Below are 16,018 nucleotides of genomic sequence, written 5' to 3'. Positions count from 1 at the left end.
GGAGCTGGGAGCCCGATGTGGGACTCGATCCCGGGACTCCAGGATCATGACCTGAGCTGAAGGCAGTCGTCCAACCAACTGAGCCACCCAGGCGCCCCTGATGTAGGCTTTTTAAAAAAAAAAATTTATATCTTAGAACAGTTTTAGATTTACAGAAAAGTTGAGCAGATAGTAGAGAGAATTCATATGCTATACCTCTCCTCTACACAGTTTTCCCTTATTATTAACATCTTACATTATTATGATACATTTGTTGTAATCAGTGAACGGATACTGATATCCTATTAACCAAAGCCTGTAATTTATTCAGATTTCCTTGTTTTTTTGTTTGTTTTGTTTTTTGTTTTTGTTTTTACGTGATTTCCTTTTCTGTGCCATGATCTCAGTACACGTTACATTTAGTTGTCTCCTTAGGCTCCCCTGACTACAATAATTTCTCAGAAGTTTCTTATTTTGATGAATTTGTCAATTTTGAGAAGCATTGGTCAGGTATTTTGTAGGATGCCCTCTATTGGAATTTATTTGATGTTTCTCATGGCTAGACTGGATTATGGGTTTTGGGGAGGAAGATCACAAAAGTAAAGTGCCATTTTCATATCCTGTCCAAGCCGTGTGTTATGTATCTGATTTCTGACTGTTGATGTTGACCTTGATCACCTGGCTGAAGTAGTGTTTGTCAGATTTTTCTCTTATTAACTACTTTTGCCCTACTCTACCCTTTCTGCCTTTCCTTACTGTGCTCTTGGAAAGAAGTCACTTTTCACAGCCCCTACTTAAGGAATGGAGAGTTATGCTTCCCCTTCTTGAGGGCTGAGTATCTCTATACTTTATTTGGATTTATTCTGCACAGGAAATTTGTGTCTCTGCTACATCAATGACATATTGAACCATTTATTTATACTAGGGACTCATGGATATTTGTTTTATACTTTTGGTTATAAACCACTACTACTTTATTCAATTTTCTTGCTCAAATTTTTCCAGCTTTGGTCATTGGGAGTTCTTTCAGTTAGCTCCTGTGACACTCCCACTAATGTGATTTTTCTTTCTGATACCACAAAATGCTTCAGACTCATCTTGTATATTTCTTACCCCCATCCTGGAATCAGCCATTTCTTCAAGGAGCCTCTGTACTTTTTAACGGAGAATGGTATTAGAAAGTAGGACCTAGGTGCTAGATGTGCTCATTGCCTCTATAGTGCTATCCGTATTTTAAAGCAAAAGCAAACCCCTCGCGTCATGTCTAATCGCTAAAAAATGTATGTGAAAAATAGTATTTTCTTTTTAAAGAGATTTCATTTATTTGACAGAGAGAGCACAAGCACAGGGATCAACAGAGGAAGAGAGAGAAGCAGGCTCCCCACTGAGCAGGAAGCCCGATGTGGGTCCTGGGATCATGACATGAGCCAAAGGCAGAGGCTTAACCCACTGAGCCACCCAGGTGTCCCAATAAGGGTATTTAAAAAAAAATAAGCAAAATGTCAAAGTATCCTGTAGCTGCCGCAATAAATTACCTCAAATTTAATGGCTTAAAATAAGAGACATTTTTTCTTTCACAGTTCTGGAGGCCAAAAGTTTGAAATCAGGCTGTCTTAAGGACCTCCATTCCCTCAGAAGGCTCTACGGAAGAATCCACTTCTCACTTCTTCCACCTTCTGGTGGCTCCAGGCATTCCTTGGCTTGTGTCCACATCAGTCCAATCTCTGCCTCCTTGGTCACATTGCTGCCTCCTCTTTTCTTTTTTAAAAGATTTTTATTTGAGAGAGAGCACAAACAGGGGGAATAGGAGGCAGGGGGAGAGGGAGAAGCAGGCTCCCTTTTGAGAAAGGAGCCTAATGTGGGGCTCCATCCCAGGACCCTGGGACCGTGACCTGAGCTGAAGGCAGGCACATAACTGACTGAGCCACCCCAGTGCCCCCTCCTCCTCTTTTCTGTGTCTTCTCTCTGTCACATCTCCCTTGGCCTCAGGAAGGATTCCTGCTTTGGGATTTAGGGCCCACTCAGAAAATCCAGGAAAATTCTCTAATCCTCTCAAAATCCTTTCACCATATAATATTTACAGGTTACTGGAATTAGGATATAGCTATATCTTGGGGGGGCACCATTCAGTCAAATGCATAACAAAATAAATAATGGTTTCTTAACATCTGTCTTTGTTCTTAATGTCCCCAGTCCACATTCAGATTTCTCCATTGTTTCAAAAAATATCTTTTACAGTTGCTTTGTTTGAATCAGGATCCAAACAAGGCCCACTCACTGAATTTGATAGTCTCTGGAGTCTCTCACAATCTAGAACACCTCACTTTAAAAAAAAACTCAAATTATTGAAGAAATGAGGTCATTCATCTGTACGTTGGCCCACATTCTGGATTCGTCAGTTGCTTCCTTGCAGTGTCATTATTTCTCTTTATTTTCTATAAACTGGAAGTTGGAGCCAAAGCTTGATTAGATTCATATTCAACTTTTCTTTTTTAAGATTTTATTTATTTATTTGACAGAGAGATCAGAAGTAGGCAGAGAGGCAGGCAGAGAGAGAGGGGGAAGCAGGCTCCCTTCTGAGCAGAGAGCCCCATGTGGGGCTTGATCCCAGGACCCTGAGATCATGACCTGAGCGGAAGGCAGAGGCTTAACCCACTGAGCCACCAGGTGCCCCTGGATTCAACTATTTTTGACAAAAATACACTACTTCCTATTGTATAGTTCAAATTGCATCACATTAGGAAACATAATTTGTAGCTGTCCTGCATTTCATGATCTAAGATTGGTTAAAATCTAAAGGTGATCTTTCCAGTGTAAAATTCCCCCAATCGGTCCTTCAACGGTTTTAGCATCTGCCAATACTGTTGCGGGAATCAATTACTTATTAAGTAAGGTTCCTTGCTTTGGTCTAGATTGTTTTTACTAGGTTAGTTCCACCTTTTACTGTGCCCTTTATTTCTGTAGCCTACTGTTTAGAAAAGACCTTTTTACCCTTCAGCTCTCTTTCGATTTTCTTTTTCTCTTTTTTAAAGGTTATTTATTTGTGAGAGAGAGCAAGCGTGCGCGCACGTGATCAGGGGCGGGGCAGAGGGAGAAGTTAGAAGCAGTCTCCCTGCTCACCAGGGAGCCCGATTGTGAGTGGGGCTGGATTCAGGACCCCAATATCATGACCCCAGCCGAAGGCAGACGCTTAACTGACTAAGCCACCCAGACACCCCTCTCCTTTGATTTTCAAATCCATTTGAACATCGGGGGCACGGTCTACCTTGCCTAAGGAGACGATGAATTGAGTTAGTGTTTCCTAAGTACATACCTGAAGCCCATAGCTTCAGGTGGTTGTAATAGTACTCTATTGCATAGATTGGAGTTAGGGGAAAGTTGGTTGGAGGGAAATAGCGGATCTGGCGGTGTCTTCTTTTCTGGGGTCAAATTCGAAAGACTTCTGCTGAAAAGGACTACTAAGAAACTTCTTAAAGTCTGAACTCTTTGATTTTAGAGGAGCGGATTGAGACATGGCCAAAGAAAGAGTCCATTCAGGTGAGGTGGTATCAAGGCCCGGAGAAGGCGAGAATCCTGGAATCCCAGATTGTAGTCTTTTATGGTGGTGGTGGGGTGGGGGTGGGGGTGGGGATGAGTGGATGGGTGGATGGATGGGTGGCGGGGGTGCGTCTGGCTTTCTGTCTCGGGACTACATCTCCCAGAATTCCGCGCTCAAGGCTCACGCGCACTGAAGCGACTGCGCATGCGCGAGCGGTGACGGCCTGCCTTCCCAGGCCCCACAACCCCCGAGATTACGCGCGCCTGCCTCCCGCGCGTCCGCCGCGATCGCCCCTTTCAGGCCCTCGGTCTGTCCGCTGGGGGCGCGCGCAGTGCCTGGCAGGCGGCCTCGGCGCCGGCGGCTGGGAGCGCGGGTCGCGTGGCGGTGCGTGGTTGCTAGGGGCGTCTGAGGCCGCCGGCTTGCCCAGCAGGCCGAGGGAGGAAGCAGCGCGGAGCCGGCGCCGAGCCGGAGCGAAGCTGGGTCCTCTAGGTGAGTGCGACGGCGAAGCCCTGGCAACGGGACCGTCCGCCCGCCGACTCTCCCGCCTCTCCCTCTTGCCCCGGTCCTTTCGCGCGGGTCCCCAGCCTTCCGGCGGCTCCCGCCTCAGCCCCGCTTCCTGCCCGCCACCTCTCCACATCCAGGGAGGCGAGGGGGCTGCGGCCTTCCACCGGGTCAGGTCCTCACGCGTCCCCGGGACCCCTCTCCCCTCTCTGCCACGCCCCGTGAATTTAGTCAGCCCTGCCTCTGGGTGCCCGAACCCTTGCAGCATCCCCTCACCCTGGGCCTCCGTGCCTCCTCTTTCCCGCCGCGCTGCGGTTTAAATTCTCGCCGGAGTGGGAGCCCAAGCTCCTCTCAATTCGTAGCTGAATCGGAACATGAATGCCCACTTTTTTCTTTCCCCATCTTTAGAAGCTATAGAGAAATACTTTCCTAAACTGTAGAGTTTCGAACAGAATTTGAGATTTTGTAAATTTAACCCCTCATTTATCCATCCCTTTATGTAAGCACTCACTCAACAATTTTTTACAAACATCGAGAAATATTTAGTGAACCAAGGCACTGTGGAAGGCGCTGGGGGTGGCAACAGTGAACAAAGCAGGCATGTCTTCACGGAGCTTATAGTCTAGGGGGGATTTTTAATCAAGTAAACAAACATTTGCCATACTTTGTGGTGTGTGCTCTGAAAAAACATTAGAAACATTGTTAACCCAGACTTGCTTGGAAAAATACACAATCCCTATTCCTTGGTCTTCACATTCTTACTCTGGATCCAGAAAATGTTTTGATCTTTTATGGAGTCATCCTTGCTCCCTCAGGTACTCTAGATCACATCTTTCTCAACTTCATCACCTGTTGATTTAGCCAATCATCAAGTAGCTGGGGGACTTTTTAAGACAGTATTCTGTCCACCCTTCATTTCTTGCAGTAAAAATATGAGACACTGTATGAGACCCACCGGCTTGATGCTGAGAAAGTTACCAACAGCTTATTGGTTGGGCTAAATGGAACCTTGAAAAATTATCAAGTGTCTTCTGGGAATAAAGAAGTTGAGAGCACATTCCAGATACAAAGTAGCTTTAGAAAATATACAGCAAGGCCTTAAAAGAGAATTGAAACAATTTGACAGACCTGAGCTGGGTTTGGGGGTAGCCATCCAATGACAAATAGGAAGAGGAAAATTTATAGGGGTTAGATCACAAAGGGCTAAAGATGCTTTGTTGAAGAGAATGGTATCCTCAGGTTTTTCAGGCAGGGTGATTGGGGCCCAGGACTGCCAAGGAATATATCTGCACATACAGCTTTAGAAGAATCAGTGTCCAAATCCTCAGCTTCCAAATGAATGCTTCTGAAACTGACCTGACAAGAAGAGGTGGGGCCGGAGGGATTGAATATCTCTCCCACCTCCCAAATTATAATGTTTTGTCCCAAGTGTAAAAATTTCAGGTGGGTGGCTCAGTTAAGCATCTGCCTTCAGCTCAGGTCATGATCTCAGGTCTGGCTCCCTGCTCAGTGGGGAGCCTGCTTCTCCCTCTCCCTCTGCCTGCTGTTCCCCCTGCTTGTGCTTGCTCACTCGCTTGCTCTCTCTGTGTCAAATAAATAAAATCTTTAAAAAAAAAAAAGCAGTTTGCCAAGTGGAGTCTTAGGAAATACTGATTTCAGGAAGTCCTTCTTTGATGATTAAATTACTTTGGAAAACTCAGAAGGCTTCCTGTCTTCCACTTATACACATTGCTATTAGGGTGAGTCTTGATTGGTATTGTGGTATTCTGAATTCAGACGAACTCAGCAGTTAAATGTGGCTAGAATGTTTTTTGGGACCATGGGTTTTTCAAGCTATAGGATAAAACTTGCATAAAAAACTTTTAAAGAGGTTTCTTTTAATTTAGGTGTGTGTTTTTCAGTAAGGTAGCTAAAAATTATTTTACCAAATCATGAAATGCTTATTCAAATTATAGTTAATCCTTAACTTAGCTCTTTTTATAGAATGCTTAGTAGATTCGACCTCTTTTTAACAAAAGAATAAGCTTGTTTAAACTTGTGACGAGAAACTTTAGAATTAAACTTAAATGTGCAAGGAATACATGATTTAAATTCCTTTGGGGATACATGAGTAAAACCATTTGAAGAGTATGTTGCAGGAAAACCATGGAAAAGATAATTAGCAGGAAGATGACATTAGATTTGTAATTTGGGGTTCTTGTAGCATCAGTGTGTGGGGTTGAATAGGAAGGATTTTAGACTGGAGGCAGGGAGCCAGTTAGAAAACTGAGACAAGTCTAGTGATGATGAGGGCTCTATGTTGGCTGCAGTGGGCATGGAGATGTTAAAGATGGTGGAATAGACAAGGCCTGGTGGCAAAATAGATATACAGAGAGTGGGACAAGAGCAGTTTGGAATGATCCTAAGTTCAGACTTTAGTGACGGGGTGGGTGGTGATGTAGGAGAAACTATTAGGAGGAAGGGCAGATTTGAGGAGAAAGATAAAGGGGTTCACTTTGGACATGACAAATTGAGGTCCCTGCAGCACATCTAGGTAGAGAGGCCCAGGAGGTTGTTCTGTAGGTCTGGAGCTCTCCTGACAGAAGTCTGGGGATGATAAAAAATTGAGAATGGAGGAGGTGGTTGCAGTCATGGGATGGAAGAGACTGCTCTAGGAGAGTTTATTGAATACTGACCGTGTGCCGGGCAGAGTGAGAAGACTGAACTCTTAGGAACACCAACACTGAGAGAGTAGGTGCAGGGAAAGGTATGCAAGTGAATTTATTACCAAATACAAAAATGAGCGTATAAGTGAAAGGTCACTTGCTAAGCAGCTATATCTGGATGAAGCCTTAACTTTAGGATCTGACACTCACGCTCTGGAGTTGAGTTTACATTCCTTTGTGAACTTGAACTGTCTGATTATAGGCTTCCTGGATTCCAGCATGGGATCAGATGCTTTGGTTGGTCAGTGAAATGCAGAGAAAATTTTTCTTAAGTGCCCTGAACTTCTTACCCTCTCCTCTGGCAGAACTGGGAAACCAAACTGGGCATTTGGGAATAAATATGGAGAGTGCTCATTTCTCTTAGGCCCTGAAATAAGGAGAAATTTGTCCTTAGGTGCCCTCAGGGATATTCTGGACAGGCAATGGAGTTTTAAACCAGAGGTGCTCAGACTTATTGCTTTTAGGACTCCTTTATGCACTTCAGAACCTCTCCGGGACCATCAATATATTTTTTAATGTGGGATATATAATCTTGATGTTTATACCATATTAGAAATTTTGAAATAATTATTAGTTTTTTCACTTATCACTTATTAAAAATACTTCTTTTTCCATTTTTTTAAATTATGTTCAGTTAGCCCTCATATAGTACATCCTTCGTTTTTGATGTAGTGTTCAGTGATTCATTAGTTGCGTATAATAGCCAGTGCTCATCACAACACGTGCCCTCCTTAATACCCATCACCCTGTTACCCTACCCCCACCCTATTAATTCATTTAGAAGTACTAAATGCATTACAAGTTGACATAGGTAGAATTTTTATTTTATTTTTATTTTTTAAAAGATTTTATTTATTTATTTATTTACTTGAGCTAGAGCTCGGGAGCAGCGGGGAGGAACAGATAGAGAGGGACAAGCCCGATGAGTCCGGAGTCTAACACGGGGCTCGATCTCATGACCCGGATATATGACCCGAGCCAAAATCATGAGTCAGACCCCTGACCAACTGAGCCACCCAGGTACCCCCATAAGCAGAATTTTTAAAATGAAAAATGATATTGTTTCAGAAAGATTAGTGAGAAGAGTAGCACTGTCTTTGCAAATCTCTTTAACATCTGGCTGTATAGAAGATAGGTGGGTTTTCATATCTCTTTCTGTGCTCTGTCAGTTGTGATGTGTTGCTTTGGTTGAATTACTAAGAAAACCCAGCCTCACAGCCATTCAGTTGGTAATTGTGAGTGTTCTTTGGTATTACACAAAAGTTAACAAGGGATGGTTTTATGGAGGTTATTACAGTGTGGAATGTGAAAATAACTTTTCATACTTCGTTACATTAAAATCCACTGGTCGGTCTGTCTGTCTGTCTCTCTCTCTCTTTTTTTTTTTTTTTTAAAAGATTTTATTTATTTATTTGACAGAGAGAGACAGCCAGAGAGGGAACACAAGCAGGGGGAGTGGGAGCCGGAGAAGCAGGCTCCCCGCTGAGCAGGGAGCCTGATGCAGGACTTGATTCTAGGACCCCGGGATCATGACCCAAGCCGAAGGCAGATGCCCAATGACTGAGCCATTTTGACTGGGTCTTTTTTTCTTTTTTCTTCCTGTTTGTTTTTGCCGGGGGCCTTTTACCCAGACGTGGTTCTGTAACATTGAGATAGGTATCTGGAAAAGGCTGTTTTCATTGAGTTACACAGCTCTTCCAAATGTTGCCACATTTTATTAACAGTATCCCCTCCCCCCCAAAATCATTCTTATTATCACCACACTTTCATCAGAAAAATGCTTAACTTTTGGGAAGCTGTCAAACTGTCAAACCAAATTCTAATTTTTCTCTTGAAAACTGAAATTTTATCACTGGCAACAAATACTATCAGTTGTCTTTCTTGAATTGGTTGTCTCACTTTGTTTTGTTTTCTAGAAAATGTTTGCCAAATCCCAAAGTCTGAATAACCCATCACTTTCGTGTCATTTATTCTATGAAGTGAACATCGTGTCCCACAGAAAAATTTTGCAATTCGAACACACAGTGCTTGCCTTACACGCGGCCATCACCTTCTGTACGCCAAGGAAGTGTTTTACACATGCTCCTTGTGTTGTCACACAGAGCATTAAAAAGATGCACTCCCAGATTGAGATTTAAGATAATCTGTACTGTGTCATCAAGGACATCTTTGGGTAAAGCTGGCATTCCTCTACTGTGTGGTGAGGAAGCCTATGGAGGGTAAGGATCCGGCCCGGTGTGCCGCTGTGTCCGACCTTGCTGAGGCACCGACAGTCTGACCCATCACTGCTTTTGTACCATCATGGAAAGACCGGCACAATTAAAAAGGCAAATCACATCTTAGTTTTGTTGGGAAACTAGTTTCCCTAGCAGACCCTGTGGACAGTACCCTGAGGACCACACTCCACCCTTAGGAGGAGGATGGAGGTTCCTTTCTGAAGGTGGTAATAAGCCAAGGCTCTAGGAGAGCTCGTCACCTAATTATGTTAAGCCTTCAACAGTTTTCACTTTTCAGCAATTTGTAGATTGGCCCTCCTCTGCTCTAGGTGCTGAAAGCTCTGTTTCTCTCCGCTTCGCCACCTCCTTCTGCATTGCCGAACCGTGTTCTGCAAAAGCCATATGTCTTAACCTGTGGTCCTGACCCTCCCTTCTCAAAGGGCTGGGGTTTTGACCTTCCTTGCTCAGTAGGCCTTCGAGAAGTTCATTGCCCCTCCAACTTTGTTTAGGGAGATACAGCTAGGGATTTATCTCCTAAGAGAAAACGAGGATGATTCCTATAATCCTCCCCATTCTTCTTGGTTCCAGGTAAGTCAGTTCTGTCTTCTAAAAGAACTACTGAGCAGTTAAAGCAGTCTCATTGAAGATGTTTCAGGTGGTAGACACTGAACCATTTCTGATGTCCTGAGTTCCCCTGGTGACCGAGGGAAGCTCCTAGGCGGAGGAGAGTGAGGAAACTACAGGTCCCAAGAGCCACACACACACACTCCTGTAATACAGGAGAGCGATTTTAATCAGCAGGTAATGAATAATTGCTTTCTGTAGAAATAGATACCTCGTCCCAGCTGGTCTGGGCCCGGCCTCTAGAGACTTGGTGTCTTGAAACAACAGCCATAGATTTTCCTGGCATAGGCTGTTCTTCGTTCACTCTTGACTAAAGAGCAAACTTGAGGCAAAACTACATCTCACAGAGTGGAAGGCACAATGAGATAGGCAGATTCCGAGTGCTGTATAAAGATGACGAAGCAGGTTGGTGTGATTCCTGAGGCTGGCCGCTGAGACTGCAGCCGGGGACGGCAGTCGGGATTCTACTGCAAGACACCTGTACTTGGTCAGCTGGGTGCTGGGAGGGGTGGGGATTGGGTTGAGTCCGGCCTGTAAATAGAAAGGGGTGTTTGAGGCCATTTTCTCTTTAGAATGCTCTGCGGTTCTTCATCCTCCTTTCTTACTCTTTAGTCGATATTTTTGGTTTGTTTTATTTTTAACAGCTTTGTGGTGGTGTAACTGATAAGGAGTGGGTCCATCACACCAAGTCAATTGTTTTTGAAACTTTGTTCCGGGGGCCAAGTGCCCTACTTGGTCCATAAGTTGTTTGGGGAGGAGACCTGGCCGGCATTGCTGAGAAGCAGGCCAAGCTGGGGCAGTGATCTTCCCCGCTCCTACCAGATGTGCTTTGTTCCTGTCTGTTATAGGTACCCAGGGATTCCCTATAGAAGCCATCCGTGTGGGTTATGAGGCATCTCCATGTGAAAAGAGAAGAGTGGGGAGAGTAGCCTTTGGGTAAAGTATCAAGTTAGAGGGCTCGAGATGCAGGACATACTCATGGAGGGGGTGGGGCTTGAGCTGTGCCTGGAAAAGGTAAAGAAAATGTACTGATTCAGAAGGGAGAGGCTGAGTGGAGCAAAGGCCTGCAGACAAGTTTGAAAGGTTTATTCTAGGAGTTTAGTGTTTAAGATGAGCACAGTTCATAGGGCAGAGTTTACCGTGGAAGGAGGTGGAAACTCCTTCCAACCCAAACTAAGAAATCTAGATTATATTTGCTGATTCAGGTGAGAATCATTTGGAATGCAGACTCCCAGCCCTACTCCAGACTCACACTGAATCTACTCTGAAGATGGGACTTGGGAATCTGCAGCCCATGTTTGTTCTGTTTTGTTTTTTATTTTTATTTATTATTTATTTTTATTTTAAGTAGGCTCCCCGCCCGGCATGGGGCTTGAACTCACGACCGACCATGAGATCAAGAGTCACACACTATACTGACTGAGCCAGCCAGGTGTCCTGTACCCAATTTTGTTGCAGGTGATTGGTGGGTGGCTATGATATTTAGTGAGGACTCCTAGGAAATTTTTGAAAGGGGAGTAACCTGATCAAGTAAAATCAATTAGAGTTAATCTGGAGGTTGCCTATAGGGTGAACTTGGGAAGGGCGGACCCTGGAAACAGACCTCAGTCTGGGTGTTAACTGCAGTGGTCCGGCTCTGGGGAGGGGTGGGGGGATAAGTGGAAGAAGCATGCTAGGGAGAAAGAATCTCTCTCAAGTTTTATAACTAGCTTGGCTCTGGAGAATTAGGGAAAGGAAGAAGTCAGAAGTGGCTTAAGTGTTCCTCTTAGGCGACTGAGAGAAGCTTCCACTGAAAGAAATGGAAGGTCAAGTGTGCAAAGCTGGTGTGACAGGCTTGAAGAGGTCGGATATGCATGTGGAAAAGGTGGCGGAGACAGTTGGTGACGAGGACATGAAGCTTGAGAGAGGTCGGGTCTCAAGAGTGGAGTTTTTGCGGATAATGGTTGAAATAGCGAGAGCAGATTGGTTGGACCTGGGAGGGAAGATAAAACGGGAGCCATGGAGGACTCTGGAGGGGGCACCATGGGGAAGAAAAGGTCACCCTGAAGGAGCTGGTGTGGTTGTGGCTGAGTTCCTGCACTGAGGAGAGAAGTAGCAGCAAGGAGACGGTGGTGGGAAAAGAGAAGCTCATTCATCCGCAGGGGGCCCGCAGTGGCCGTGCTGGGTTTTACCTCTATAGATGCATGTGTGTATTCGGCAAATATTTCATGAGCCCTGATTACATTTCCAGGGCTGGGCATAGACTGTGTAAATAAGGTCCCAGTTCTCAAAGAGCTTTCATGCTGGAAGAGAAGATAAACACACAACAAAGGAATGCAGAAATAGGTGAAATTTCTACTTTGAAAATAATGAACAGGGTTTTTGACTCAGTGATTCATTTATATAGCCAGAAAATAAAATGATCAAAAAGGTATACACGCTTAGCTCGCATACCCCATTGGTATCCTTTATTTAAAAAAAAAAATCAGTTCCCATTTATTCTTCCACCATTTCTTTAGCAGTTATAAGGAAATATTAACAATGAGTAATTTCAACTAGTAGAAGAGTGAAACAGATTGAAATAAGGTAATGTGATAGGGACTGATCCGGGGGTGGGGCAGTATTGGTGTTGACAGGCTCTTTGGGCTGGTGGTGGTTGCCCATAGCTGAGTGAGGGAACTGAATGTTTCAGAGGGAACAACAAGGCCCCTGGAGCACAGGTGGGAACAGGCCTGCTGAGGAGGAAGAGTGACTTGCATAAGGTCGGGGAGAGAGAGAAAAGGAGTCAGATCACGTGGGCCGTGGAGCCATCGGATAGCTTTAAGTACATTCTAAGAAGAGCACCTCAACCACAGTCTGGAGAATTGATTATAAAGAAGGCGTTAGGAGTTAGAAGCAGGGGAAACCAGCAGGTGAGAGATGCGGACTAAGGGAATAATGGTGGAAGGGCAGTAGATGGCTCCAGGCACATATACTTGAGGCCGGAAAGACTTGTGGTTGGAGTGGGTGAGTAGGAGTGAAGATCGGAGGTCGGGGTGAAATCATTACCCAGGGCATGTTGGGAGTTTGGGTGTTGTATCAGTGCCTGTTCCAGGGACTCAGACCCTTCTGCCTGCAAATGTTTTTTTTTTTTTTAACTGAAGTCTTTTTGTGCAGTTGCAGCTTATTTACTGTCCCTGACTCTGTAAGGTTAATTGGCTTTAAAAGTGAGTCAATTAAGTGAGGGATGTGATTGATGCCTTCTTATCTCAGCCCTGCTCCCATTGTCCTTAGCATGACTTTATTAAAATCTGACATTCTCATCTAATTTCAAGGAGATTAAGAGGAAACATGTTATCTTCTTGAATCATAGAAAACCTTGAGTTTCCCATTTTGTCCCTGTGATCCCCTGAGTCTAGCCAGCCCCTTGTCTCAGCCTCTCGGTTTCTGTTTCCCAGATGATGGCAGCAGTAACTGCTTTCTAGGTTAAAGGCAAGACAAAGACTTGTGTTTTGTTGAGCAGTGAGATTTTTCACATAGAATCAGGTTTAAACAGCATGTCTCTCCTAAAAAACCAGATGTCCCTGACACTGTGCGTTGATGGGCCCCAGGGAAGTGCTGTTGAACATCAGCTGCCAGGCTCTGGTGTTTGCCTTCTCCCTCGAACTCCCCTTAAGCCAGAGTTTGTCAGTTCAGGGGCCGATTAGAGCAGAGTGTGCTGGGTCGCTGGCTCATAAGTAAGGTGACTACACTGGGAAGACTGATGTCCTGGGGATGCCCTTCATAAGGCAGGTGGCCTTAGTTCTTGAACCTTAGTGATGGCAGGTGGATCCCTACTAAGCCAGCTTCAGGTTATGGAGCAGAGGAATGAGTCCTGCTTCATTGGCGGGAATCACTCCCTCATAAAATCCATTTCTGCCAGTCTTCTTTCAAAGAATTAAAGGTGATTGTGGACTGCTTGCCTCCTAGTCTGAGGAAAACCAAACTTCCCTTTAAAAGTTGTAATAAACTTTTTTTTTCCTTAACTTTTTAAATTTTGAAATGATTTCAGACTTGAAAAAAGCTGCAAAAATAGTACGAAGAATTCCTTTTTTTAAAAAAAAAATGTATTTATTTATTTATTTAACAGACAGAGAGAGAGGGAATACAAGCAGGGAAAGTAGGGGTGGAAGAAGCAGATTCCCTGCCGAGTAGGGCACCCAGTGCGGGACTCAATGCCAGGACCCCAGGACCATGACCTGAGCTGAAGGCAGACACTCAACGACTTAGTCACCCAGGTGCCCCCAATTTACTGTTTACCCAAGTTGATCAAATGCTACTATTTTATCACACTTGCTTTAGTGTTCATAAGTGAGCTACGAATTGTTTTTTGAAATGTTTGGCAGTAGCTTGCAGGCATGAAACCCCTTCATATCTGAATATTTCCTAAAAACTTCCTGTTTTCTAAAACAATGATATTCTCTTAAATCGACACAGTATATTGATCAAAATCAGGAAACTAATGTTGATATAATACCATATACTATAATGTTATTATCAGATCTACCTTATTTGTCCTGTCACTGACCTTTTTTTTTTTTTTTTTAAGATTTTATTCATTCATTTGACAGACAGAGATCACAAGTAGGTAGAGAGAGAGAGGAAGAAGCAGGTTCCCTGCCTAGCAGAGAGCCCAATGCAGGGCGGGGCTTGATCCCAGGATCCTGGGGTCGTGACCTGAGCTGAAGGCAGAGGCTTTAACCCACTGAGCCACCCAGGCGCCCCTGCCCTTTGTTTTTTAGCAGCACACACTGCGTTTGGTTGTCTTGTCTTTTTTGCCTCCTGTAAGTGGAATAGTTCCTCAGCCTTTGTCTTTCATGAGCTTGACACTGTTGGAGAGTACAGACTAGTTATTCTGTAGAATCACCTTCAACTTGGTCTTGTCTGATATTTCCCTTTGTATTCAGGTGGTGCATTTAGGTCAGGAAATCACAGATGTGATGACGAGTCCTTCAGTGAGTCCCGTCATGAAGGGCCTTGTGCCAATTTGTGCTCTTCCTGATGATGGGAACTTTGATCACTTGATTATGGTTATGTCTGCCTGGTTTCTCCACTGTAAAGTTATGGGTTTGGGGTTTTTTTTTCAAGATGTATTTATTTATTTATGTGAGAGAGGGGGGTACACATGGCTGGGAGCGGGGAGAGGGAGAGAGAAACAAAGCAGACTTCATGCTGAATGTGGAGCTGCCATGGAGCTTGATCTCATGACTCTGAGATCACCATCTGAAATGAAACCAACAGCCCAAGGCTCAACAGACTGGACCACCCACGCACCCCAAGTTGTTTCTTTTTTCCCTTTTGTAATTAATAAATATCTGTGGAGAGGTATTTTGAGACAATAGAATGATCCCATTTCCCAGTAATCTTTCACCCACCAATTTTAGGATCCATTGATGAGTTTTGCCTGAAGCAGTTATTTTCATGGAGGTTGTCAGTGGTGATTTTCTGTTCTTATCCATTGGAATTCTTTTGTGAGGGAGCGTTGTTCCTTCTCCCCCATTCATTCATTCATTCTTTTATTTATTTATATCACTGTGGATTCATGGATTCTTGCTTTACGTAGTCTGGTACTCATTTATTTTGCTGCTCGGGTTGTCCCAGATTTGGTTAGAGGGAGCCTCTTTAGGCCCTTTAAGTCCTTTTTTTCCTCTTCCACCTTTATTGACTTCATTGAGGTATAATTTACATACCATGCAATTGATTCCTTCACTGTAAAAGTAGAGCTCAATCACTTTTAGTAAGTTTGTACATTTGTGCAATCATCACCATCATCTGGTTTCAATTTTTTATTTTATTTATTTATTTATTTATTTATTTTTAAGATTTTACTTATTTATTTGAGAGAGAGAGATTGAGCAAGAGCACGCAGAGAGAGTGACAAGGAGAGGGAGATTCCCCACTGAGTGGAGAGCCTGATGCGGGGCTTGATCCCAAGACCCTGAGATCATGACCTGAGCCAAAGGCAGACACTTAACCATCTGAGCCACCCAGGTGCCCCCACCATCTGCTTCTAGAACACTTTCATCACCCCATAAAATTCCCTCATTCCCAAATATAGTCATTCCTTGTTCCTACCCTCAGCCTCAGGCAACCACTGATCTACTTTCTATCTCTATAATTTTGTCTTTTTTAGAAATTTTATAAAAGTGGAATCCTACAATATATAGTCTTTTGTGTCTGGCTTTTTCTTAGCAGAATGTTTTTGAGGTTAATCTAGGTTGTTGTCTTTTATTGCTGAGTAACATTCCATTAAATAAATATATCATATTTTGTTTATTTACCAGTTGATGGACATCTGGATTATTTCTAGTCTTTGCCTATTAAGAAAAATGCTGCTATGCATATTAGTATTTAAGTGTTTGGACATAATGCTTTAATTTTTCTTTGGTAGATACTTGGGAGTGGAATCGCTGGGTCATTATGTATTAGTTTTTACAAAACTCATGTTTTTTTTTTTT

At 43.8% G+C, this 16,018-nt stretch overlaps 1 protein-coding gene across 2 annotated transcripts in view; it reads left to right on the top strand.

Annotated features, from left to right (window-relative positions):
• Positions 1 to 3,765: 3,765 nt before the first annotated feature.
• The window catches only part of TTLL4 (tubulin tyrosine ligase like 4), a 34,454-nt gene continuing 22,201 nt past the window's right edge, over positions 3,766 to 16,018 (top strand). For both annotated transcript variants that reach the window (XM_059168031.1, XM_059168032.1), the window contains exon 1: positions 3,766 to 4,006. The gene's annotated coding sequence lies outside the window, so the exon portion shown is untranslated. The remainder of the gene's footprint in view (positions 4,007 to 16,018) is intronic.

This window comes from Mustela lutreola, chromosome 3 (genome assembly GCF_030435805.1).
Source record: "Mustela lutreola isolate mMusLut2 chromosome 3, mMusLut2.pri, whole genome shotgun sequence".
In the NCBI taxonomy this organism is placed as follows: domain Eukaryota; kingdom Metazoa; phylum Chordata; class Mammalia; order Carnivora; family Mustelidae; genus Mustela; species Mustela lutreola.
Note: the sequence above shows the minus strand (reverse complement) of the source record. Positions and strands in the feature narration are given on the sequence as shown.